Source organism: Haemorhous mexicanus, chromosome 3, assembly GCF_027477595.1.
Source record: "Haemorhous mexicanus isolate bHaeMex1 chromosome 3, bHaeMex1.pri, whole genome shotgun sequence".
Classification (NCBI taxonomy): Eukaryota; Metazoa; Chordata; class Aves; order Passeriformes; family Fringillidae; genus Haemorhous; species Haemorhous mexicanus.
In genome coordinates, this window is record NC_082343.1 from 11,408,372 (window position 1) to 11,424,127 (window position 15,756).

At 37.4% G+C, this 15,756-nt stretch overlaps 1 protein-coding gene across 8 annotated transcripts in view; it reads left to right on the forward strand.

The window, feature by feature from the left end:
* The window catches only part of NRXN1 (neurexin 1), a 672,843-nt gene that overhangs the window by 251,129 nt on the left and 405,958 nt on the right, over nucleotides 1-15,756 (forward strand). The gene's annotated exons all lie outside the window — the stretch shown is intronic.

The following is a 15,756-nucleotide window of genomic DNA, read 5'->3' on the forward strand; positions in this document are numbered from 1 at the left end:
GGAGCAGGTATCCAAAATTATTACATATGAAGGTTGGGGGCTTTCCCCACCCCCATAAAAGACCTAATTGCTTGCATTGCTTACTTGGAGTATTTGGATCCATAAATCTCTTTTTGGTGATGTAACAGCAGTGAACATTTGCTCACAGAAAAGTGTGTGATGAGGAAAGGAGTTTTCTGGGCTGTTTTTGTCCAGCAACAGCAAATATTAATTTCTCTGACAGTTATTTGGAATGTGTAAAGCAATACAGCACTCTGAGGAAGGCCAACAGCATTGAGGCACAGAAACTGATATGCTGAGGGAAAAGGTCTGGTTTTTCTCCTGAACAATAACTATAAATATTTGAAGAGTGTAAATGCTGAAGCAGAGAAGCACAAGGGGGGTAATGCGATGGGATTACTAAAGTGAAAATTTAGATTGGATGAATATTAGGAAAAAATGATTGACAGTGAGAATGGATTATGGAGTGGAGCCCTTTCCCAAAGGTATTGGTAAAAGCCCTGTATCAGTCTTTGCTGACGTACTTCAGAGTAGATTGTGTAAAGAAGCAGAAGCTATTCTGCAGGGAAGCATGCTGTTCTTGGAGAGCTGTGATGGAGGACTTAATAGATTTGCTACAAATCATTTCTGTGAATCATTTAGAGATGTGTTATGGATTTTTTTTCTCATTGAAAGTAGTTCTAAAACATTTCCCACTCACCCTACTCAGTGGATCATAGTGAGTTTGTGTTCATCACAGACTTAGTAAATCAATATCCCATAACAGTATTTTATATACATTATTCATTACACTTTCATGAAATAAAATGTTTTAAAGAGGAGGAGGAAATCAGGAAGTGTGAAAAATGTAGGATGTTTGTGTTCTGGCACAGGAAGTGTGTGAGGAGGGAGTTCTAGAAGCTTACAGTCCCAGTGATGTGATTTCACTGTGACCTGAGTTTCATCCTTTATTCCTAGTATTTCTCTTCCTACATTTCTAAAAACTGTAAGTTTTCTGGTACTAATATAATCTTATAAGTATATAGCTTGGGAGGATACAAAGGAAATGTTCACAGAAGGTGTTAGAAGTGTACCTCATTAAAAGGCATAACCTTCATGAAGAGCACTTGGTCTCCCAGGTGTGACAGCATTTCTTCAAGGACTTGTGGATGCTTTGCACAGGCACAAACTGGATGGACTCATTGGAGACTGGGGAGTGCAGAGGCCCAGAGAAGTGGGTCATCACAGGGGCTTTTCAAGCATTTCAGTGATTAATCCCTCTTCAATGCACACCATGCCCTGAATGTTTACCCTTTGAGACACCAGTGGCAAGGACATCCATTTGATACTGAATAGCCTTCAGCGTTGGTCTCTTGCTGTGGAGGCTGCAAGTGATGTGTATTGAGTCAGCAATTTCATATTATTCCTTTCCACTTTCAAGAAATATCTGAGAGGAAGAAATTAAAAGTACTCAAAAGCTTTTGGTCCCTTGATGTGGACTTGAGCTTCATCACTGGTCCCTCAGAGTATGCCTATTCTTTCTATGTCCTTTTCCTCACTCTTTTTACTCTGCCCATGCCAGACTTGGAAATAACTGAGCTTCCTGAGCCTCTAGATGGGATGCTTAAAATAATTACCATAAGGAACAACATGTTCCTTTTTGTTAATGCCATTCTTATGGAGAGGGCTTATTTTGTGCTCTAAAGATGGAAAAAGAAGTTTGGAGAGTGCTTATTTTGTGCTTTAAAGATGGAAAAAGAAGTTTTCTCTTCTTCCCTTCTCATTCCATTTTCCCACTGTGCATATGTTTTTCAGAGGATACAAGGTGCAGGTCAGCTACTGCTTTGTTAATAAATATTCATACCTATATAGATGGGGAGAAAAAAAAGTGACATGTTAGCATAAATTAAATATTCAGCACAACTCAGCAACATCAGGATTAAAATTGAAATATGCAAGATACAGGAAAAGCTATTCCAAGAAAATGTTTGAAAAGAAAATACTTCTCTATATTTCATCTGTCGCTATATTTGGGAGAAAAAGCCAGAATATTTTGCTCTGTGTGAGATAAGGCAAATTTAAAAGATTGCAAAATGCAGGCTGGATTTCAACAGCCAGCCAATAAACTGACAAAAACTGGCAGGAAGATTTTGATGAGTCTTGTTCCTCCGGAATCATAGAACAGGAATTCTCAAAATGTCATTTTCCTGGACATTGTAAGGCTGCAAACCTTGTTTGAGAGTGATGTTTAGATGTTTGTTGCCCATATTCTCCACTTCTTTAGTCAAAGTTTTCTTTTCCTTACTGGAAATGCAAATCTTTTTAAGGTCATTTAATCCAAAACCACAGAAAGTAAGTGGGCTGTGTTCCTGTGATTTCTTGCACGTTAAATAGGGATACATTATATTAGAAAGGGCGATTTGATGATGTATTATACTAAAAGATATGATCATGAAGTTCCTTGAGAACATAATACTTTAATGCATCATCAGAGTCCAGAATTGGCTGGTAAAATTGACAAGCATGAGCACCTAGATGTCAGCTTCCTGGCCCTTCCAACCTTTGCTCACAAGATATACTTATTTACCACTGCTATTGTAATACTTGTTTCTGCTGGAGAAACCTCTGTGAAACCTGTCAGGAGTTGGCAGATTTTTTCTGTGCTTTTTCAGATGAGACTCTGCTTTTGGGGGCACTCACAAATGCGATTGAGTGTGAGGAAATGGCATGAAACTGAGTCGGGGGAGGTTTAGGTTGGGTATCAGGAAAAGGTTTTTCACCCAGAGGGTGCTTGGGCTCTGCAACAGGCTCCCCAGGGCAGTGGTCACAGCACCAAGCCTGACAGAGTTGGAGAAGCATTTGGACAACAAACATGTGACCCTTGGGCTGTTCTGTGCAAAGCCCAGAGCTGGATCTCGGGACTCTAGCTGGTCACAGTGCCCCCGAGATACATTAGAAAGTCTCTTTTCCCAGCTCGGCACTCAAAGAAGGAGTCAGAGCTCTTCAGTTCTCGGTCTCAAGGTTGTTTATTGTATCTTATCTATAAAATTCTTTCTCCTGCCCAGCCAAGGTCTGCTCAGCAGGACAGCCAGAGGCACTCTGCCTGCCCCTGGGGCAGTGTTATCTTTTTATACTAAAACCCACGTGTACAATGTTTGCAATTACTTTCCAATACCTATCACCTATGTTAGACAGTGAGCTTCCACTCTAAACCAAACTAAAAGTGCCAACATCACAGCAGAAGATGGAGGCCAAGAAGAAGAAGGAGAAAGACTGGACACTCCCAGATTCCTCCATCTTACTCCCTGAACCCCCGTTCTAAAACACCCCAAAAAAATCTATTTTTCACCCTGTGATAAATTCACTGTCATTCCACTTAAATTCTTTTGATTTGTAATTCTTCATATAAAGGTTGGTGATTGTTTTTTCCAAGGGCTAAATCAAAGGCACAGGGGTCTTGGGCTCTGTGCCAAGGTCTCTGAGCCCCTTGGGCAGGGGCTTGAGTCCTCCAGGGCAGCCAGAGGAATTTCCTGGGTTCTGACAGCTGGACATGATGATCTTGAAGGGCCCCTTCTAACTCCCCTTATTCTGTAATAATTCTGAACAAGACAGGGATTAGTTCATTTGATTCTGTTTGTTCTGTAAGGTTTTATTTTTTGGTTTTGGGTTTTTTTTTAATATAAAATCTATACTGTCACAGAGGGAAAAAACCCTAAATAATGAATGTTCCCTTTCCAAGACTTATTCCAAAGAATTTTGTATGTGTAAAAGCTACTGAGGACTGAGATGCTGCTTTGCCATTTAGACTGTGCATATTTTCCAAGTTTTAACTGGACAGCTTGAAAGCAATAATGAGGCAATAATTATTTCTTCCAGATAGTAAAGATTAAATGTATGCTTTAAAACACTTTAATGAACAAGATTTGTAGAAATATAAAAATCCATGTGTGCCTATTGAGACACTCCCAGTATCATCTAATTGTCAAACTAAAAATAGAGTTATTTAACTTTTTTATGATTGTTTCAATATGTTTAACTGGAAGCTAGGTTGATATTTCCACCAATTTTTCCTGAAACATACTTAGCATCCATTTAATAAGAATTAAAATGGTTTTTAAAAAATCTAAGCCAGTTTTAAAGTCAATTACCTAAACATTTTAGAGTTCTAGTATGCTCAACTAGAGTTCTAGTATTTCATTCAAAAGTCCATAGTCAAGTCAGTTTTTCAGATGTTTGGAGCTCTAGATGTGTATCCAGTCTTAAAAAGTGTTTATTTTGGTCAGAATTGTAGCTTGTAAAAATTGGTTATTTCTTTACATGTACAGCTCAAATATCTTCAAACTTGCAAATTATAAGGTTACACTGAGGAAGAGAATGATAAAATACATTGAAACTTCATTGAGATGACTTATGTGGGTAAAAGCTTCAGTATTTTGGCTCAGCTGTGAATGTGCAAACAAAATTTCCAGTACATCTGACGCCTTAAAATTTTGCAGAAATCCTTCTTTTGGATCTGTGTTTGGGGGTTCCATTATTATCAGTTTCAAGAACTGATATGCTGATATAATCAAGCTAATGAGAACACCTCATGGGCATTATTTCAGCTAAATAAAAATAACAGAGATAAGCAGGGGCAGGTTATTTTTTTTGTTTTGCATGGGGGTTTTTTTCTATCTGACCAAAGATAGAAATGAAAAAAGGTATGGTGCATTCAGATGTTTTGGAAATTGGTCCAAGTTTAGGAGTAGTAACATATGATAGAATTAATTGTGCCAATACTAGAGATGAAAAAGGTAGTGTTTTACAATTTCCAATTCAGCTATGAAGTAAATGCCAAACTTATGTAAGTAATGGGTAAGAGCAAATACTCCAAGTAGAAATAAATCACATTAATCAGTATGCCAACCTTCCTTTTTGTACAGGCACAGAGGAAGTTGTTGGAAAGCATAAGACTTGACAAGTTTGTCATTTCTGTGAGACAGATTTAGAAATAATGTGAATAACAGCAAAAATGATGTCTCGAGACTGCTGTATCTGTTGAGTCAGATTATTAATATCAAAAGCTGCTAGGAATTTGAGTTCCTTAACTTGCACTTTGAAAGTGTATTGCCATACTCAGCTAGGGGCCAGCTTTCACAAGACCAAATTATTAATAATTACAATTTCTGAGAGCAACCTGCCTCCTGTCATCCTCTTGGTGTTTTTTGTCTTTGTGAAAGCCAAACACTTCCACAGACTCCTTGGTGCCCTGGGTCTGACTGCAGCCCAGGCAGACAGAGTGAGCCTTCCCTGCTCCTGCTGACATCACACAGCAGGATTTAGTCACATGCCCTGGTCCATATTGCAATTAATACTTTATATAAATATCTTTTCCACAGAATTTTTATTCATGCTTACTAAATATTGTATTCAAATCTATTTTTCAGTCAGAATGAGACTGCTCATTCATTTTCTGTTGAAAGGTAAATGCTTTTTTTTTTGTGGGTGCAATAGTCATAACTGCACTGAGTTTTGCCTTCTTATCTCTTATATACTCCCAAACTAAAGTTTTAATTAGACATCATCAACTGCTTGCTAAATAATCCTGATTTAGCCTTTAAATAGGAGGCTTTCTCACAATTATTAAACATTGCAAGTCACTTCAGCAAGACTAAATCCCCACTAGAGAGAGCAGAGTCTTGAAAGTAATTTTGTCAAACTTTTCCAAAGAAAAGGAATGCTGCAATTCTTTGCATAATCTTGTATTTTGTTGTGAAATGGAGTTTTACTGAGATAAATACAAGCAATTGTTACTACCATAGATGTGGCTACCTTAATTTTTTATTTAGGTTTCATGTATATCCTTTATTAATTTTTTTATATATGTATAACTCAGCATATGCCATGTGTACTCTCAAGAAGATATTTTAGGGAAAATAGAAAATCATTTTTTGCCTGACACTTTTGTTCAAGGAAAAACCTGTTTTCCTCCCACTTTTCTGAAGGGTATTAGAGAACATTTGACAATATGTTTTATATTTAAAGTAGCTTCAAGTTGAAGTGTTTATTTGAAATGAAAAAAAAAAATCTAATGATGAAAAGAAATGACAGAACATTGCTGAGACACTCCATTGATGTACCCAAAGACATAGGGAAGTGATAAATGCTTAATTGCACCATCTACCCTTTACTCAGACTTAGTTCTCTTTACAGCTCTTTAAAAAACCCAGCTCACTGTGAGGAGTGTTTATTTTGACAGGCACATTTACATAATCAAAAATATTTTGCAGAACAATATACTTTTAAAAGCTTAAAATTGAGTTAAATTGCAATAACTTGTGTAAAGGTTCTTGTTGGCAGTTCATTTGGTATGGCAAGCTGCTTTTCTGGAATGTTCTTAGATGAACACTGTGGAGGTATTATGTTGTTTTTTCTGATTATCTCTCAGAGGAATTGATTTGGCTTGAGGCTGAGGACCTCCTGCTCAGTACTAAACCAAAGGTAAATTGTATTGTCTGAAATTCCTTTAACACTAGGCTGACCCCAAAGTCTCAGGCTTGGAGGCCATCAAGCAGAATCAGACCCTTTAAACACCACGCTTAGGTGTGCTCTGTTGCATTCTCTCACTGCAATGAGATGGCATGTCTTCAAAATCAAATAACACATCCCTCTTCCTTGTCAGTACGGTGGTAATTAACTTTAATTAGTTAGCTAGTCTATTTTGGAGGACAGCTATAACCTCAAAACCATTTATTAACATAAAGCTGACCCATAGGTAGACTTTGGTTAGAGATAGCTTTCAACAGAAAAGCAATGCCTTAAAAATATCTCATTACTTAATTATTTTCTTGAAAATGTCTCAATGCTTTTAGCCACACACATTGTGGGCTATACAGATCAGATTTTTTGATGTTGGAAGAGCCCTGCTTTTCCTCTTGCTGCTCTGCATGAGTGCTGCTTCTTCATTTGCCACTTCAGAAAATACAGGCTGTTTAGAAAAGGGCACAGAACCAAGTGCCAAGGAAAGCAGTGGCAGCAGCTTCCAGCTGTACCTTTCTGTCTTGGGGAACTGGTGGGGGAAAAGCTGCCTCTGAATAACCTGTGGTGGCTTGATGCCTTTGTCTTGCAGTTACAGCAATAACCTTGAATGCAAAAGTACCACAGGAAACTTATCTTCCAATTGCCATAGGTGTCTGGGAAGGCAAAGATGGTTGCAAAACACTGATGTGATGAGTTGCTCATGTTGCAGTACTGGAAAGCTAAAAGAATATGTTAAAAAGATTGTAAGGATTCAGAAGAAATTGCAGGTAAAGGTAGGGAAGGATTTTTCTGGATGTCTTCCAGGAAGGTGCCCAGTGTAGTTAATGGGTGGGAATTTGATTTTCATTTTGATTTTTAAACCATTTAGCCTATCTTGGTAGATGAGAAATTTAGCTGACAGCTGCATAAATTACTGCTAAATTAATACCACAGAAAATCAGAGAGCTGTTAAGCTAAGGAGGAAGAACTGTCCTGGGTCTCAGAATGGGAGAAGCAAAGTTTCTAAAGCTTGTCAACTAGTAGCCAACTTCACTCAGCCAATAGTCAGCCAACAGAGCTGAGAGGGAATGAGGTTTCTAAATGGAGGCTGGCCAAAAGCTCATAAAAGAGGGCCATTTTCCTCTCAGTGGAACAGAAGGGTCTTTCAAACCAGGAATTGGGAAAGAGGGATGAGTCCAAACCAGAGAGCAGCTAAAAACACCCAGAGCCAAGAGCCAGCTATTCAGCTGGAGTAACCTATACAGGTGAGAGAGGAGAGGAAGAAAAAGCCAGCTGGGTGTTTATTATTCTGGAGCAACAATAAATTAAGACTCATAAGTTGGCAGCTACTAAAAAACTTACAGAAGAGGCTGAAGGAAGGAAGGAAAATCTAGTGAGGGGTGGAATAAACCTCCGTCATTTCACCAAAGGATATACAGAATTGACAATATATATTTAATTTCAAGCCTACAGATTTTTTCTTGTCTTCAATCATGTTTAATATGGAAAAAAAAGTTTGTTCAAATATTTCAGGTATTCAGGGTTAGGTGTGTTGGTAACTGCATTTTTTTAATAAGTTTCTGTTTGTGTTCAGACCCCTGACCTCCCCTACTTGGATTGTGTTGAGCTCATTTTAGATTTTAATTTAAGATTCATTATTTTTCTCTTTTTGTGACGACTTCAAATTTTAACTTATTTGACTCATACTGTAATGAAAGGTAACTCAGATTTTATGTACATCTGTCTTGCCTTCAAATGCACCTGAGTTGAGCTGTTCCTTAGAACATTAATTTTTTGCATAGAGATATATGATCTTTTTGTTTTTCCATTATTTGCTTCTGTGTGTTATGACCTTGAATTTAAAGCTTTAAGGGCAAAAGATAGGGAATTTCTAGCATTTAATCAATACTATGTTACAGAAATAATCCTTGAACCCTACAAATGGTAATGATGGTGTACTGCTTTACAGCCCCTCTTTCTTGTAGTCCTTAAAGAGTTTTTACTTGATCTTGAGTAAGAATGGTTAATGGAGAAAGAGAAAAACCAGCACATTTCTGACTTTGCTGCAGAATTAATCTTGGGTAACTCTTGCTGCACTGTGAAAGAAAGAAGAGGAAAAAGCTGAAATCCAGCATGAAAACTGAGTCTCCTGTAGTCCTTTGCTTTTCCCAAACAGTCATTGGAGGTAGCATGTAATTTGTTTTCTTTCTTAGACTTCATACAGTATATTAATGCAAAGCTGCTTTTGCCTTCAATAATAGATTTTGTTTTCCTTTCGGTGGTTCCTGTTTTTCTTGGTTTTATTTCATGACTTATGTCTTGGTAAAGGCTTTATCTTTACTAAGGAGCCAATAGAGCTTTTGTGGAACCAACTTGTCCCTAAACTCTGCAACTTAGCTGTTGCCAAGAAATTTCTATGAGTCCTTGCCATAGCAACCACAGTCAGAAACATTTAGCAGTCTGGCAGCAGACAGCAGGACATACAAAGAATAGCAAAATAGTCTATTGAAGAGGGGAAAAAAGATCTTCAAAAGACCTGTGTCCACAGCAGGGTGAAAAACATAACAATCCCATTATCAATGTTATTGGAAAAAAAAAAGTTGATTTTCTTTTCTTCCTGAGTTCTGCCAATATATCATGTTAAATGATATTCCAGTAACTCAGAACATAAAAAGGCATTTTCTGGCATCTCCTAAAAACATCTCTATTCAGGCAGTCAAAGGAGGAGAGAGAAGAAACAAGCATTTCTGGGATCCACATCCAAAACTCCAGCAGGAAAGACTAGTTTTCCTAGAAGATGAGCTGTCATGTCTGTATTAATTCTGCAAATAGCTGACTGCCCATACTGCACAGGGAATCTAAATTCACACTCACAGTATGCCTGTAACTTTGTTTCTGTCAGAATTGGTTTTGTTTCTACAGGTGTATCTATCCTTTAACAACTTTTTTGTTGCCTTAGAGTAGTTAATATATCTGCTTTGTACTGAATTTGTGGGGGTTTGTTTGGGTGTGTGTTTTTCTGGTTTGGTTTGATTATTTTTGTTTCTTCCCATTCTTTTTACATCATTATTTGGGGGTAGGAGAGTGACGATATTCAATCCACAGTAGAAATGTAGGTGTCCTGTTGAAATCATAGTGAAATTCCCTGTGGTTAAGGTAATTTTAGCCTTTTGTTTTGTGCCCCTTTTCATTCCTAGAATTTGCAGGGATAAGATAATTAGCAGTTTAAATAAATTTGTGTGTGTTAAGTATGCCTGCTTTGTGTAAACAGAAGTTTTCCAAGAGCCCAATGTGCAATGTATCCTGTTATTTTAAGGAAGGGGGGGTGCAGAAAAGGTCCATGTAGCTTAGTTACAGAAACAACAAACATCACTAATTTGTTGTCTTTAGTCAGCCATGTAGTGTGGCATTAAAGCATTTGCCAAATGCATTATCAGGGCATAGGATGCTAAGCTTTTGTGTTCACCCTGAGGTATGGATTGCTCAAGTTCAGCTTTTGTTTTGTGCAGCTTTTGAACAGATTGGGTGCACTTTGGTGGTTTTTTATCCGAGTGATCAGTGAGCTCTGGACTTTGTAGTTGCACACTAGAAAGTGAGAACTATATCATACTGTTTTCCTTTAAAAGAAAATGAGGAATTGAGACCCTATAGAAAATGTGTGTGTAAATGTGTCTGATTTTGGATGAAGTTTCACTAGCTTTTGTGCTGGTAATGTAAACTTCAGTCTTCAAGAAAGTTGCTGTCCTGTGACAAGCTGCTGTATCCAATTTATAGAGAAGGAGAAATTAAGTTGTCTGTGAGGCATTTAGGTGCAGGTTAAACCCAAATCCCTGGATTACTGGTCCTGACCTCCTAACACAAGAGTCATTATAATGGTTTTCTTCTTTCTGCCTTAGGTCAAAGTAGTCTGTGGAGAGAATGTCTGACTTAAAAAATCTGCTTGTTATATATAAAGTTCTAAACAGTGCAAGAAAAAGCAGAACAAAGCACATCAGCATACTGTATAAATAATATGTTTGCCTTGCACAAGCCCATTTAATATTTTTCAAAAGTTTGAATGAGATCTGTTTGCACTCTGTGGTTTTGGATGCTCAGACTGGACAGGAGGAAGAAACAGCAGAATGTGAAACTCCCAGATATATACTCCAAGGAATTTGCTGCACTGCAGTACTTTTCTGTTATGTTTGTTTGTTTATTTGATCAATTAAGTCAAGGGGTTTTTTGAGCTTAATCTTCCAGGGCAGTTTCTCAGACCATATTAATTGATCTAAAATAATGCAACGAAATACACATGCTATTGTTTTCTCCAAGTGTTTATGTATCCATACCACAGAACCCTCTCCTGTTGTCCTTAGGCTTACCTTCCACTTAGTAAGACTCTAGAGATACCTCTGTTTTATTCTGCTGCTCAATGACCCCCTTTCTACATGCCCCATCACCACCACATTTGCACAAATGTTGACCTCAGGAGAACAAGAACCATTTCACTTGGGGAAGAATAAGTTATTCCCCTGGAGCATTCAATAAGCTCCCCAATTTCTTCTCTATGTTCAGAAAACAAAGCTGGTTTATGATGAAGAGGCTTTAGTAGCTGTTGTCCTTCGTGTTGTGTGCTTTCACATTGTGTTCAAAAATGCACCCTATTGCAAACATTTGATCTTAGGCTCCTTAAGTTTTGTGTAAATAGTCTGTAGTTTGTGTTCCTTGATGTATTCATTTTAGAGCTTGAAAATGCATGGAGGCACATTAGCAAAGTGACAAGCCTCCTGTGAGAAGTTTAAGTACCCAGGTTAGGTCAGAACCATACAGCAAGTGCTAAAAAAATACATGATAACTGTTGGTGGTCAGTTTTGCAGTTGGATTTCTGGGGAATGTGATGCTGTGTGCACCAGGTAGTTCTTAAGGAGCATGGAAATTCTAGTGGCTGGTAAAGCAAACTGAAAAAATTTCCTCAGGTTCCTCTTATTACAAGTCCTATTGTTACAGTTTCTGACATCAGCAAGTTCCCTCCTGCTGAGACCACTTTTCAGGGGAAATCTGTACATTGACAGTGCTTACCTGAGCCATTTTGGGTGACATTAATTTCCATTTTGGAGAATTAATTGCCATTACATGCACCAGGTGATCCAGGTTTCACAGAAATATGAAAATATGAAAGTACTGTTTTATGGTTACAAAGATTTATATAATCCAATTTTTAACAGGTTTTGATACAGGATTCATCCATTTATTCAAATTGCATTCAGAAAAGTATTTTACCTCATCTCACAGTCAAGTAAATAGACAAGTTCTTAGGAGTAAGGTCATAATGGTGGGTGCTCTGAAATCCTGTGTTTCCTCTGGTTCTCAAGGAAACCTGGATGCTGCAAATCAGGTGATGTGATCAGCTTCTTAAGGATTATCTTTGGTTTTAAGAATGTAAATTAATTTGAAATAAATGCTTCATAATAATTTAAATAGTTTTAAATCACAATGACGGCAAAGCCATTGTTAGCAGAGGTGGTCAGTATTTGGACATACGTTAGGCATTTTTACAAAATAATGCCTTTTCTTCATTCACAAAATTTGATGTTGGAAGGGCTGCACTTGGAATTGAAAATAGAGTTGGAATCTGGATTCTTTCACACTTTCATCATTCTAAATTACTTGGGATAGGGTCAGTAGAAAGAACTGATAGAGTTCTTCTGGGTTTTTTTTATTATTATTTTTAAATTTTCTTAACTTGTACATTTGATAATTGAACAGTTACATATTTTGGATACATTCCTAGTACAAATTCCTTCTCATTTCCTTCACCTTTTCTCAGGGTCATTCATAGATTTATTCCTCTTTACACTTCTGGAGTTCATTGCATAATGCCCCAGCTTACAAAAAACCCTATACATGATACATCTTTGGGAAGCATGAATTAATTTAGGTTGTGCTCCAAGATGACCATAGACCACATTAAAGAGAGTACTGACCTTTAGGTAATAATTGCTGTCTCAAAGATGGACTTATTAAGCCCTGTGAAATTGCAAGTTACCCAGCATGTGGTTGTAGCAAAGGAAGCCTGAATCTTGGTTGTAAAATGTTCTGTCCTGTTTCTCTTAGAACATGAATTTCTTCCTCACTTTGGATAGCTTGGTTGCAAATTATATGGGGAATTGCTAACTGCTCTGTTTTTCTTGGGAGTTTAGGTGACCTTTTATAGTTTTTAAGAATGGGGTAATTATATTTTTTAAAGACTGACATCTTGAAACTTACCTGATATTAGCAGTAAAGAACAGAATGAACGCAAGACAAATTCAAGGTGCTCTTAATGGCATGAAACAATTCCCTGAGGGCTGGCAGTTTCATATGCATGAATCTTAGATTGTTGCTCAGGTATGAAAGTGAGGGCAAGAGCAAGCTAAAACCCAGGGCCAGCCTGTGGTATTTCTGGGGTACCTCAGATGAAGGGAAGAAAATGATGAACCTGACTCCATGTTCTTAGAAGGCTAATTTATTATTTTATATTACATTATAATAAAGAATGCTCTACTAAGCTATACTAAAGAATAGGGAGAGGATGCAGACAGAAGCCTACAAAGAATGTTAATGAAAACTTGTGACTCTCCCTTCAGTGTCTGACACAGCCTGACCGTGATTGGTTATTAAGTTAAAACAATTCACTTGAAACCAATTTAAACAATGACCAGTTGGTAAAGAATGTCCAAATACATTCCAAACCAGCAAAACACAGGAGAAGAGAAACAGATATTTATTGTTTTCCTTTTTCTCTGAGGCTTCTCAACTTCCTAGGAGAGAAATCCTGGGCAAATGGGATTTTTCAAAAAATATGATGGTGACACCAACCCAATGGATACCAGCATAGTGACTGGTGGGTTGTGTGGGAGTAAAGGGGATTGTGACTCCAATATTTCTCCATTGCAAATTCCCTTTGCTTGACTGATTGTGGATCCTTCTCCCCAAAGGAGGGAGAATGTACTGAGTTAACGCTGTGTGTTGTGTGCCTCGGATGGAAGTAGCAGATAATATAAGACCTATTAAAAATATGTTTGTCCTTATGTAACCAGAAGCAAGAAAAAATTAAAAGGCAAAATCAATGGATAAATCAGTAAGTTATTTGTACCCCAGAGGCAGTTGTTTCCGAAGCGTGTACCTTCATGAGTTATAAAGCAGATATTAGTCTCAGAATTATTCCTTACTGTTCAGTGGCTTTCCCAAAACTTAATGACAACTAATTTCTGTGAACGTACCGCTTTTCTCCTTTTGCTGTGCTTCACTGATGGCTGAGTACATTTTTCATGGATAGGGAGGGAGAGGGGTAAGAATCCCATCATAATACCAGGAAACAGGCTCCAAAATGCAAGCTGTGTTCAGTTAATAGTTTACAGGTCTTTTCAATTATGGTTCGTATATTCCTGGTTTATTACTAATTATCCATGATAATTCGGTTCAAAATTTTCCATTTAGAAAGAGTAAATGAACATAAGCACGTTCTAAAACTTGGAACATGTGCACTCTAAAACATAGATATAGGCTTTATTCAAGTTTCCCCACAACATATGTAATAAAATGCAATCATTTGCTTCTCAGTAGCTACAAAGTTTCTCTTGTGGAATTGGGAAGCACAAAATTATCACTTAAAATATTTAGGGATTCCAAGAATATTTTTAATATTGATGGCATAAAATTGAAAATATTTCCCTGTTACTAAAGTGTTCTGGCAACGTTTCCCTCATACATTATATATCATGTTAATTAAAGAGCTGGTTACGAGGTATTAAGAAAACCATTTCACTTTGTCCATTATGTTCTTAAACCATAACTATTAGAAAATATTTCTGATTTGGCAAATTACTTCAGATCATAGTTTTAGACTTCAAAGAATACCTAGCTTTCCTTTAGTCTGCTGAACTTTTCAACATATCTATCAATTCCTAATTAAATATTCAGCCGATCAGTTTCATTAATGTCGGACAGTTTGATTTGTTCATAAGCAATAAATTCTCTTTGTACATTTATACACCTTATCCTGGAACCTGCTCTTGTTCAGAAGCCAATTTAAGAAGATCTTCTCATGTTCTTTGTTGCTGTATTTACTTCCATTGTCACCGAGCAGGCTTCAGTTCTAATGAGAGTTGATTTGTTCCTTTTTTTATTTATTGCATTCTCTGGCAGTGTTTAATTCTTTTTGGTCTAATCCAGAAAGGTTACCCCTGTAACTTCTTCAAATGAAGCAGGAGCTATCCAAAATCCCCTTTGCCATAGAAAGTGATTGATGCTTCATGAGACCAGATATCTCTGAGTAACCTCCCAGTCTCCTGGCTTCTTCTTCCTCACCCTAAAGACAGAAAGCCACCCCACAAGGGGTGACTTGCATGTTCTCGTTCTCCAGTACTGTTCTAAACTCCTTTGCACAGTCTGTGAAGTCTCAGGTGTTGTGGATGTATTTGATAAATGGAAATGTGGAACCTTACTATCTGATATTACAGTTTAGTCCAATTCAATTTACTTCTGATGTCTTCAGTTGAAGAACACATTATCTCAGTCTCTGTAGCAGAGAAGCATTTCTGCTGTCAGCAATCCACTGTGAAGTTTATCTGTTGTCTTCGGAGAAACAGCTCTCATGGGAACAACACTACTTGTATCAATTCTGGAATAAAATGAAGAAATAGACTTATTTATTAACTTTTAGGATATGTTTTATTATAGTAGAATAATTCTGACTAGTCTTAGGATGAAATTAGAATAGTGGATAATAATATAATTGGAATGAACACAATTCTTACTGAAAAATGTCACTCTATCAATCATTTCCTTTTCTTTTAATTTTAAACATTTTTTGATAGCAACTATCACTCGTGGGGTATGTCATCTTAGACTGTGTAAGTACAAATGCTTTTATTTTTAACAGTAGCACAGTTCTGCAGTGCATCCACTGTGTGCTCTCTTACTGGGTGTCAGAGAGGGCTTCGTGTGTGTTCAAACCAGGTCTCAGAGGAAATTAATCCAGAAGCTCTATCCTAAGTATTTAGTAAGCATTTTCTAGCCTCCAGCCGGGGTGTAAAGTCCCAGTGATGGGTTCCCTGAACAGCTCCAAACTGCACTGCATAGTTGGAACATTGGATCAAGGCCAGATGTGATCCAGCCCTGAATGGTGCAGATCTGTAGATGAAGAAGCCTCAGCACAAAGTGCTTGGTATTGTTGAGCTGTTGCTTTTTCTCCAAAATGCTTTTTAATGTAGGGCTTAACCTTAAAAACAGAGAAGAAAGTTTTAGCTTCTGTCACTC